Here is an 11,999-nt window from a genome sequence, read left to right as displayed (position 1 = left end):
GTGAGAGTCAAACATAAAGGTCGTTCTTCTTGTCATCAGAGCCGTGGGTTCAATACCACCTAACCTAAATAAACACCTGGGCACTTTAGAATTACCCTACAATCTTGGTGGTGTGTTGTAAAGACCAGTTTTACTTGAAACTGCATAAAGTATTGTTTGTCTCAGGTTCTTGTTGTGACTTGACAGACAGTACAAACCTCCAGAAGACACAATATCTTCAATCTACATCATAATCTTGGATATATAGTAATATTAATAATCCTTTCCGTTATAGACACATGGCCCCAAATTTTGGTGGAAGAGGGCTACTCAATTGCCTCAATCCCTAGAACTTGATTGATATGTACTTCATTGACCCTCAAAGGGCAAAGTTGAAGGTGGGCACCTTGGCCAAGTGTCTTCTGCTATAGCCTTGCATGTATGAAAGACTGCAACTTTACTCTTTGCTTAATGCATCTTTTCAAGTACAGAAAATCGCCACATCTCCCCATCCCTTGTCATTTCCCCAGTGAGGTCCAGTGTCCGAAGATCCTTTCTCACCACTTCATTCCCTGTCTTCTTGAGTCTACCCATATATATGTGTGTGTGTGTGTGTGTATGTATGTACATGATGGGATTCTTTCAGTTTCTATCTACCAAATCCACTCGCAAAGATTTGTTCAGCCGAGAGATATAGTAGAAGAAATCTGCCCAAGGTGCCATGCAGTGGGACTGAACTCAGAACCATGTGGCTGGGAAGCAACCTTCTTACCACACAGCCATGCCTACACCTTTTCACAATACTTATCTTGTCATGGATATATGAATTACTTCAATGAATTTGAGAACTTAACGAAAGTTTCTTTGAAAGTATCTTATTTTTATCTCTGGAAATTGAATACAGTAATCTCGCACCATAGCGTGGTTCACCTATCGCAGTTTATCGTTTAAGCTTATGTTGATTCCTCCGTGGTGTTGTTTTTCATTTATAATAAAATAAATATATACAAATTATAAAAATAATTTTAAAAATACAGTACAGTACTGTTTCTACTTCGTGGATTTTCGTCTATTGCAGGGCTTTTGGAACGTAACACCTGCAATTGTCAATGATTTACTGTATTGTCTGAGCACATTGAGGAGTTTACAGAAGATTTATTGGCAAGCTGGCAGCATGGTCAGAGCATCAGAAAATATGGTTTGTGGTATTTCATTCTTTCTCTTAATGCCCTGTATTCAAATACTGCTGAGGTCAACATTTAGCATTGATAAAATAATGTACCAGTTGAATACTAGGTACTAACGATTCTACCAGGTCGCCAACTAGTCAATTGATAATTCTAAGAAGTGAAACAGAACCAGTGCATGTGTTTATTATTGGCATTATGACCCTCCCAAGATACAACAAAATCTGTTTCAACACATGAGTTCACATTTAGAATTTTGCAAACCAAATACATAAGCTAAGTTCTGTTAACCCTTTAGCATTTAAACTGGCCATATCAGACCCAAAGATTCGTCCTATGTTCTGTTGGAAATGATCAGATATCAGCCTATCAAGAATACCTTACAAAGTTATTCTAGAAATAAACAATCACATGATTAAAATCTCAAAATGGAAACATAGTACATAATTAATTCAAAAGAATATGAATCAATAATTATTACATTTGACTGAGTAATCTAAATGCTAAAGGGTTAATTGCTTTCTTGTCTTAAAAGAAACCCAACTGACTTATTTCTAGATCATGAACATTAAATGTCAAAGGGAAATATGTGGTTTGCGTGCCATTGTTTCGCCACACTCCTGACTAACCTAGGATGAAACGCCAGAAATTACTTCTATCCAGAGTTGCCTCCCATGCTTCTCCAAAAAAACAGCAAAATGCTATTTAACACTGGCAGTGTCATCGTTTTTGCATTTGGTTGGCAACGTTCTTGATGTGAATTCTTTGTGTTGAAACAAATCTTGTTGTGTCTTGGGAGGGTCATTATGCCAACAACAACAACAATAATAATAATAAGAAGAAGAAGAAGAAGAAGAAGAAATCAATCTACCTAACAAATACGAAGAAGAAGAAGAAGAAACAACAAAAGCTATAAAACAAATGAAATCCAAACTAAAACTAGAACAGCAACGGACCATGATAAAACGATGGCAAGAAAAGCCCCTACATGGTAAATACTGGGCTAAACTAAATGCGAAAGAAATAGACAGAGAAAAATCCCAGCAATGGCTGAGAAGCTCAGGACTCAAAGCAGAGACTGAAGGATTTTTAATTGCTGCACAAGACCAAAGCCTCCCCACCAGAAATTACCAAAAACACATAATGAAAAGAAATATAACAAGTAACTGTAGAATATGTGGAGATCGACAAGAAACAATAAATCATATTATCTCTGGCTGCCCAGTCCTGGCTAAGAAGGAATATATTCACAGACACGACAGAGCTGGGACCTATATACACTGGAAGCTATGCCAACATTATGGAATAGCAACAGAAAAAAGATGGTATAAACACACGCCAGAAAAGGTCACAGAAAACGAGAAAGCAACCATACTCTGGGATATGCCAATACACACAGATAGAGAAATTAAGGCAAATAGACCAGATATAGTTGTCAAAGATCATGAAGGAAAAAAATGCCTTCTAATTGATGTTTCAATACCAGCAGATGACAACGTTTCTCTAAAAGAAATGGAAAAACTTTCAAAATACAAAGACCTGGAAATAGAGATAACTCGAATGTGGAATCTAAAAACAGAAACAATTCCTATCATAGTAGGTGCCTTAGGTATAATAAAAAAATATTCAGACAAATACATAACAAAAACACCAGGACTTACAAATGTATATAACATACAGAAAATTGCACTACTGGGTACTGCACACATTCTACGCAAAACACTTTCAATACAGTAAACATAAGAGCACCACAGCAAACCACAGCACATACCCAAGGCGCACAGAGCTGCGCTCGGTAGTGAAGTGAAAGCACGTTATAAAAATAAAACTACTGAACAATAATAATAATATATAACATACAGAAAATTGCACTACTGGGTACTGAACACATTCTACGCAAAACACTTTCAATACAGTAAACATAAGAGCTCCACAGCAAACCACAGCACATACCCAAGGCGCACAGAGCTGCGCTCGGTAGTGAAGTGAAAGCACGTTATAAAAATAAAACTACTGAACAATAATAATAATAATAATAATAATGATGATGATGATGATAATAAATATCCGGATGCAGTACCAGACAGTGGCTCTCATGGCTTCTGATCTTACTAATTGGAAGTGTTATCATGTATGTTGTTTTGTCTTGGTATAAAACAGGGATGGGCAACTTTTCGTCAACTGGGGGCTGCATCATACCATTTCCAAGTGAGAGAGGGCCGCCAGATAAAACACATATGCATGAAATATTACTTGCTAATTTTACACTGAATTTTTTGCAGTTCTTTTTAGTATGAAAATTTACATTAAGCTGGTATCTCTTTTATTGTTTCCTAATGATAATAATGATGATTATTAGTGTAAATAAATTACAGTTTAAAATATTGAGGTCAAAAAAGAAAAAGAAAATTCATTGATATTTTATTAAAGAACAAATTTCATTATCTGTAACAATGAGATTTTTGCACATTCACATTTTTTACCATATTTTCAATATTGGGCAGAATTTGAGAAGTCACTACTCTTAGGTTATGCTGCAAATTAGTAACCTAGAAACTCGTCGAGGTTTGCAGGTTGCCCATGTATGGTATAAAGGATGGGCTACAGCAAATATTATGCACAATACCACAGATATAATTGTCAGTTGAACATGTCTCTTAGTGGCTGACGATATGTGCATCTCTGATCATGAGCAGAAGTAGAGGGGGGGGGGGCGCATCACAGCCATGTGTTGAGAGGAATTCTTTAGGGTTTGGATAATTCACCTTTGGGAATAATAACAATAATGATAATAATAATAATAATAATAATAATAAAAATAATAATAATAATAATAATAATGATAATGATAATGATAATAATAATAATAATAATAATAATAATAATAATAATAATAACAACAACAACAACAACAACGACGACGACGACGACGATGATGATAATGATAATAATAATGATAATGATAATAATGATAATAATAATAATAATAATAACGTACACACTGCACCAGTGAGTGAGTTATTATTAATGACATAATGACTCTCACAAGACACAAGAATGAGAGTTAATTTAGCTATTCAAGAAGGAACAAAAACTATATTCATTATTTATTTCTTATTGTATTATTATGAAGTGCCAAAACGATTTGTTATCACATTTCTACAATCTAGTTGCTGATATTATTATCATCTTCCTTTAAATTCTATATTCCATGCTGGCATTTGTTGGACAATTTGGCAGGACTCAACAGGTGTATGAAACTACAGCATGCTCCAGTGCTTGCTACAGCATGGTTTCTACAGCTGAATGCCTTCCTAAACACCAACCATTGTACAGTTTGTTTTCGGTGAATTTTTTTTTTTTTTTTTTCATGGTACCAGAAGGACTCACAATACAAGACTCTTTCACCTGGGAAAATATCACAGAGGAACAAGTGTCTTGCTGAAGAGAGAGAGAAAGTGGGGGGCATACTCTCAAGATACAAGATGAATATGAGAGAATAGTGATAGAGGAACAGGAAGGATGGGTGAATAAGTGTAGTGATTGAAAAATATTTAAATAACATGCATTTTAAAGAGAGTTAGGAGGAAACAAAGTCTAGAGGAGCGTATTTTTTTATCTTTTACTTAACTGAATCAACCCCAGTACTTATTTTCTCTTAAGCCTATTATTCTGTCCGCCTCTTTTGTCGAACTGCTAAGTTACGCGGACGTAAACACACCAATACCAGTTGTCAAGCAGTGGTGAGGAACATACACACATATATTTGACGGGCTTTTTATAAATTTCCGTCTACCAAACCTGCTTAAAGGTTTTGTTCGGTCCGAGGCTATAGTAGAAGACACTAGCCTAGGGTGCCACGCAGTGGGACTGAACCCGGAACCATGTAGTTAGAAAGCAAGCTTCTTACCACACGACAAAAGGGCATCGAGTCGTGCCACACACTGTTGTTTGGCTGCGAAGTGGTATCCCAGCAAAATTTCATTGAAACAATAAATTATATCTATGTCCATATTCAATTATTGGCAGAGGTAAAGAATACGTACACCACCCGTTTTCGGCGTAACAAAAGACCCTAGCCCTAACCACCGGGTGTATGTATTCTTTACTTTTGCCCTATTATCTACACCAAAGCCTGATTCATTAGACTAATAGTACTTTACTCTTATTCATAGAAACCTAATTTTTCTTAAATATTACACCTTTTCCTTTCCTATAAGGTATGGGACTTCGAAGGCGAGCGATGCCGAAAACCTGCCTTCGCCTCCCCGCACTGAGCTGTATTAAATATGAACCAAAAATTATTACAACCGTGCATCTATTAATACCAAACATTCCTGCAGTTAGCAGGTTTTATCTGGTCTATGAATGCATCGTTCGAACCATCTAGCAGCAGTGAAAATGATTCAGAACTGCATCTCCATATGTCACAGAAACAAAGGTAAACAACATCTCACATAATTGAGGGCACATGTTGGAAGTGAACCGAAAAAATCGAAACGGAAACAACGAAACGCATCTTCCTTTCCTTTATTATATAGCGATATACTTAAGTATGGTGTGTATATTATGGGTACTGGGTTTTAATATACTTTTCAAAATCTTAATTGAATTTATATATATATAGGTATGCCATATATATATATATATATATATATATATATGTGTGTGGCATACCTACACGTGTGTCCACCCCGAAAGCAGTTTGCTGACGTAAAATTCACGTTTACGGAAAAACGTAACAGTCATTGATGCACAAAATGAGATTCGTGAATAGTTTTTCACGATCTCTAAATTTGTTTCGCCACACATGCTCATGAAATTACAATGTAAACAAATCATCGCTAGTTCCACATCGTCGCCTCAGTTTCTTCTTGGCAAGCATCTATCGCCCGTTTTGCAGTACGTGTGTAGATGCTGTCATCGTTTGGGTCAATGAAATTCAGTGAATGGTTGACAACTTGAGTATAGAAGTTGTTCAGGCTCATATAAGAAGCACGCCTGTCGGATATCAAACGTGTAATAGCAATATCCATTGCCTAATAATAAGCAGCGATCGGGGACCTCAATCAAGCAGCAATTTCCTGTACCCCTTTCTACAGCACTAAACACCCAACGCCCTTCATACCATTCTCCTCGGTGATATTTCCCATGAATATATTTCGATTTATCTATTCCCACAGTAACTGGACATCCTGCATCATCCAGTTGCTGTTCATGAGCTTTCAAGTGTTGCTCACATACATTTTTGAAGAAATTACACCATTCAACCATGGTGTTATTATTTGCAGCTCAACAATCATTTCATTCCGCGGACAGCCTCTTTCCTACAAATACATTAACTGAAGTATGATTAAATAGATCCACATGGCTCTTCTTTAAAAAAAAAAGAAGGTAACTGGCTCGTATATCCTAGCGAATCCACAAGAACAACACCACCTCCTCCTCCTCCCGTCCGTTATGTATCTGCAGCACATTAATCATGCAGGACTATTAAATCGCTGCTACATAACTGTGTTGGCTATCATGCGTCGACATGCTAGCCACCGATTTGCCTCCTCGGCAGAGTTCGCTGCTGGGTATATTATATTCGAACGGTGTACCTCAGCTGTCATTTGTCAAATTCTCAAAACATCGTTAGAATTTTCACTATAGGGGTCTGTGGGGAAACTCCATGTCAATTCTAACAGCGAGGGAGTTGTTTCTGTTGTTTTTATGAAATTCTGGGACGTCAATGTCGTCACTTTCATTTCTTTTAGAACATATTTTACTTTCTGTTTCTTTTCCTTTTTCACTAATTTCATTCTGTCACTTGTTTCAATCATTTGACTGCGGCCATGCAGGAGCACCGCCTTGAATTTTGTTTTACTTTTTAATTTTCTACTAACTGAAATTTTTATTGAGCAACATATTTTCACAAGAAGAAAAGAAAGAAAAAACTAAAAGTACAAAAGATTAAATTATCGTGACCCCCACCCACCCCATTGACTTCAACAATGAAACAAAGAAAAAAAGAGGAATAGGGAGGCGAATTAAGCTGCAAAAGATGGGGGAAGGGAGTAACAGGTTGTACACCCCAGTCCGAATGGTATGTTCTGCCGTGCCTTGCGAACATAATTACAAACACATTGCTGCAGAGAATGATGGCGTGGGACACTGGCGGCAACAGCCAACCCACTTTATGGGGGTCATTTCTCAGATGGGCTTCTGTCATCCCCTGATTTTGTGAAAGAAATCGGCAATGGTGGGGTCTGAGAACACCTGAAGGCTCAATGGCAACCAGGACAGACAGACAGGGGCTGGTCATGCTCCTGGACTTACTTAACCCCTTAGTATTCAAACTGGCTATATCTGGTAGCAAAATATTCGACCAATTTTATGGTCAATCTAACTAAATCAGGCTCCTCATTTCTACTCTATAATGTCATTCTAAAAATAATCAATCACATCATCAAAATCTCACAGCTGCAAGATAGTGTATGGTTAATTCAGAATAATGGGAATAAATGAGCATTACAGTCGACAAAAGAAATCTAAGTGGCAAAGGATTAACTTCCTCTCTTCTGCATTTTGGGTGGTGACACCTGGGTTTTCAGCCAATGTGACAAGGATGGAGATGGAGAATGTGTCACAGCATATCACATCCCAGATTGGGGACTTACCTCCCTCATATATGAAGAGGGTTATTCCATCAAGGCACTTACCATTGCTGTGGTGGACCTGCTGGCTCCAGTTGTGATGGGCCCTTCTGATGATGTCATTCAGAGTGGGGTGTCGAAGGAACCAGGCCATGCTATGACTGCAGGATAATGGATGCAGGCTGAATTCATCAACTACAGCTCCACAACAACATTTGTGCAGCTCACACATTCAGAGACCAAGGCACTGGGGCACTCCAATACAAGTGCACACATTCAGAGACCAAGGCGCTGGGGCACTCCAATACAAGTGCACTCATTATCAAGAAGTGTACTGGTTGATGAGGAAGGCACCAGATTCAGCTACATGTTGCTGTTTCATTGCAAAGTGGAACAGAAGCAGGCAAGGTGGGGCTGGTCCAAGGAAGTGTCAGTCTGCCTGAAAGTAGATTTGCACTTGATGTTGTCCCAGTCGCATTGGACATCTGTATTCTGGAGGAAAGTGAGGCCTTCAATGGTCCAATTGACCAGAGCTCATGCCAGTTCCCGGGCCACACTGGGTTCAGCCATCCTGCAGGGTACCTTGCTGATGAGGTTGCAGTTGGAGGAGATTGGAAAGATAGGCTGGCAGTGCCAATTCCACCAAATTTTACTGGTAGTTCCACTTGTTACCATCTGGGCCATCAAAACTAACATTGCAGATCAGCACAGCTCTGGATGGTGGTATTGATTTCACTGAAGTGATTCTGCAAGAAAAGGGGCTTAAGCAGGGCAAAGCAATTCAAGAGGAAGAGTGCTAGGTGTGCATCTATGAGGTGAAATCTCTTCATCCGCCTGGACAGGTCTGTAAGCTTGGTGTTCAGGCACTTTCTTATAGCTTCAGGAGCATTGGGAAGCCAGGAATGTATATGATATCCTTTGGCATCTGATAAGCTCCCACCAAGATGAGTGTGTATACTGAGTATAGTGTCCTGGAAATTAACCTCACTACAACTCACATTTATTAGCTCCAGCTGGGGCTGGTTGCTCTCAAGCCTGAGAAGTTTTAAAACTGGAATAACTTGCTGAAGGTCCCCAACAACAGATTCAGCCAAGCCATCCAGGGTTATGTCATCCAGGTACCAGACATTGAAGGGCTAACAGACTAATGAAGCAAAATCAGCAACAGCCAATGCCAAAAAGGAACATGTGTCCAGCAGGTCACCCTGCTAGACACATGCAGCAGAAGCAATTCTGTTCACAGCAGCCATGAGTGTGCTGGGTGTTCTGTATGAGTGGTATGCAAGTGGGTGTAATGAGGGGGCATGTCTTCAAGATGTGGTCCCGCCTAATACTGTTGAAGACATTTTTTATGTCTAGTTTCCATAAGAGGCAAGGGAGGGAGGCTTATGCTGTATGTAATGTCTGACCACATGGGCAGTAGCCTCACATCCTCACTCAACTCCCTCCCAGCCCTAGTTTAGTACCTCACTCAGGTCATCCCTTACTGATCTGTACGGAATCCTGTCCACAAGTCATCAAAAGTCATTGGAAGGAGACTGTCATCCTTCTTCTTCAGTTCAGTCAGGTTGGCTGAGAAGAGAAGATCTCAGGCGTGGTGGGGTAGATCCGCTCAAAGAAGACTGTCCCTCAGAGCAGTGAGAGCTTAACAGTGACCTTTATGAGGCAGTGTATTGAGTGACATCACTGTGTTTACTTCACAAGTTGTGAAATTTGAGGTAGGCTGTAGTCTATGATTTTTGTCATGGACAGGAAATTGGAACAAAGAGCCAACATGAAATTTTGTGTTAAACTTGCTACAGAGTCATTGAACATGCTTTGGCAAGCTTATGACAATGAGGCAATAGGTCATATGCAATGTTTCGAGTGGCTTGGGTGCTTCAAAAGCAGAAGAATGTCCCTGGAGGATGATGGGCGATCTGGAAGACCTGCAACAAGCATCACTCCTAGAAATGTAGTATTGTGCATTGGGAATTCACTCCCCACCCACCAGGTTAAACTGTCAATCGAGAGTTCGACTGTGATATTCTGAAACATTTGAGGGAGGGCAGCCGATGAAAGTGAATGGATTTGTGGAGCATGAAGAATTGTATTCTTCACAATGACAATACACTCTGTCACTGAGCTCTCCTCACTCGTAAATTTCTCATCAAAAACATGGTATTGCTTCTGTGTCTGCCCTATTTACCAGATTTAGTACCTACAGACTTCCGACTTTTCCCCAAGAAGAAAATGCAGCTCAAAGGTCCTTGTTTTAACACCATTGTCAAAATCCAGAGCAAATTGCAGAAGTTCCTCAACTCACTTACGGAAAATGACTTCCAGGCTGGATTCCAAATGTGGCGGGAACGCTGAAACCGGTGTATTGCTGCACAAGGTCATGATGTTAAAATTTAAGCAATCATCATCATCATCGTCATTTAACATCCGTTTTACATGCTGGCATGGGTTGGATGGTTTGACCGAGAACTGGCAAGCCAGGAGGCTGCACCAGGCTCCAATCTGATTTGGTAAGGTTTCTACAGCTGGATGCCCTTCCTAATGCCAACCACTCTGAGAATGTAGTGGGTGCTTTTACATGCCACCAGCACAGGAGCCAGTCAGGCAGTACTGGCATCGGTCACACTCAAATGGTGCTTTTTATGTGCCAGTCAGGTGGTCTGGGTGCCAGCCAAGCAACACTGTCATCAGCCACGTCTATGATTTCTCTCCATTCAACAGGTTTTCACAAGCATGGCATATTGACATAATTCACGAATCAGTTTATCTGAACCTTGGAATAAACTTTTAAATGGGCCAGTTATGCAACACTGGCATTGGCCACAGCTACAGTCTCACTTGGCTTGCCGGGCTTTCTCAAACACAGCATGTCTTCAAAGGTCTCAGTTGCTTGTCATTGCCTCTTTGAAGCCCAATGTTCGAAGGTCGTGCTTCAGCACCTCAATCCCATGTCTTCCTGGGTCTACCTCATCCACAGTTTCCCGCCACTGTTAGGGTGTAAGTAACACTTCTTCACACACCTGTCCTCATCCATACGCATCACATGACCGTACCAGCGCAGTCGTCTCTCTTGCACACCACATCTGATGCTTCTTATGTCCAACTTTTCTCTCAGGGAATTTACACTCTTGTGTATGCACACTGACATTACACATCCAGCTGAGCATACTGGCTTCATTTCTTTCAAGCCTACACAAGATGAAGATAAATATCCGTCAAATGTAAATAATGTAAATAATGTGAAATTGTGTGTTGAAACAGATATTGTTTTGCTTTGGAATTGTCATTTTTTCTTCCTGGCCAAATAAACACATGCATTATATATTTACTCTTCATTTGCTTATTATTGTTCTTATTTCATGTCTATTGTCTGGAAATCTTTTGTCACACACCTGTGACCTCTTCAGTGACTCTCCATCTGATGTGTCTCCTCCTGTTCTATGGTCACTATAGAAAGACAGAATGGACTAAACGGAACGGGGGCAGACACAGGGGATGGAGAGTCACTGAAGAGGTCACAGGACGTATGACAAGAGATTTCCAGACAATGGACAGAGAATAACAACAGTAATAAACAAGTGAAGAACGAATATATAGTGCATGTGTTTATTTGGCAAGAAAAAACATGACCATCCCGAAATATAACAAAAAAGTTTAAACTAATTTCTTTTATGCCATAAACCATTTACCATTTCTGTGGTGCCTCCATTCCCCTTGGCACTTAAACATTTGCTTATTTTGCTTAATGGTTAATCCAGTGCTGTTTTTAACCCACTCACACTCCTAGTTCTTCTACCCCTTACTACTCATCTGAAACCTTTGGGATCCACACAGACACCTCATCATCCCTATTTTTATCTCTACCCTACTCCATACTGAGCACTTCTCACACTCATTTCTAAAATGGTAGTAACCATGTAGCCCCTCTATCGCAAGAAACCTGCACTGCTCTGGCCTCTTCTCTAATACCTTAATCTCTCATCTCCTGGCATAAAAAAAAACTCCCTGGGTTCATACCACTAGCGCTGGTGATATACACACAAGAAAGAAAAAAAAAATGCACCCAGTATAACGTGGTAGGCGTTAGGAAGAGCGTCCAGTCAGACACCATACCGAAATGGACAATGAAACACACAGCAATCCTTGCACCCAGTTGATCCTATGAAACCGTTCAACCTATTCCAGAACGGAACAT

The sequence above is a fragment of the Octopus bimaculoides genome, chromosome 26 (genome assembly GCF_046866305.1).
Source record: "Octopus bimaculoides isolate indiv1 chromosome 26, ASM4686630v1, whole genome shotgun sequence".
Classification (NCBI taxonomy): Eukaryota; Metazoa; Mollusca; class Cephalopoda; order Octopoda; family Octopodidae; genus Octopus; species Octopus bimaculoides.
Note: the sequence above shows the minus strand (reverse complement) of the source record.